At 32.3% G+C, this 300-nt stretch overlaps 1 protein-coding gene across 1 annotated transcript in view; it reads left to right on the top strand.

Annotated features, from left to right (window-relative positions):
• LOC107659659 (uncharacterized) overlaps window positions 1-300 on the top strand; it is a 16,382-nt gene that overhangs the window by 13,941 nt on the left and 2,141 nt on the right. The window lies entirely within an intron of this gene.

Here is a 300-nt window from a genome sequence, read left to right as displayed (position 1 = left end):
TCTCTCTCTCTCTCTCTCTGTCTCTCTCTCTCTCTCTCTCTCTCTCTCTCTCTGCTGCTTTGACCTTTGACCTACATCTTTACAGGCTTTAAGCCAGAAACATACTCTACACAAATTACTATAAGCGAGCATCGTTTTTTGTTGTTGTCATTTAAATGAAGTTGAAAAATATATATATATAAATATTAGATGAGAAACCTGAAAACTTAAAGGAAGATGACAAATGTTGCCTTGCCAACTAACAGAAATAACAGTTTGTTAGAGTACTAAAATTAAACAAAATGAAATAAAAAAATTGAA

This window comes from Sinocyclocheilus anshuiensis, unplaced genomic scaffold (assembly GCF_001515605.1).
Source record: "Sinocyclocheilus anshuiensis isolate Anshui unplaced genomic scaffold, SAMN03320099.WGS_v1.1 scaffold75, whole genome shotgun sequence".
In the NCBI taxonomy this organism is placed as follows: domain Eukaryota; kingdom Metazoa; phylum Chordata; class Actinopteri; order Cypriniformes; family Cyprinidae; genus Sinocyclocheilus; species Sinocyclocheilus anshuiensis.
Note: the sequence above shows the minus strand (reverse complement) of the source record. Positions and strands in the feature narration are given on the sequence as shown.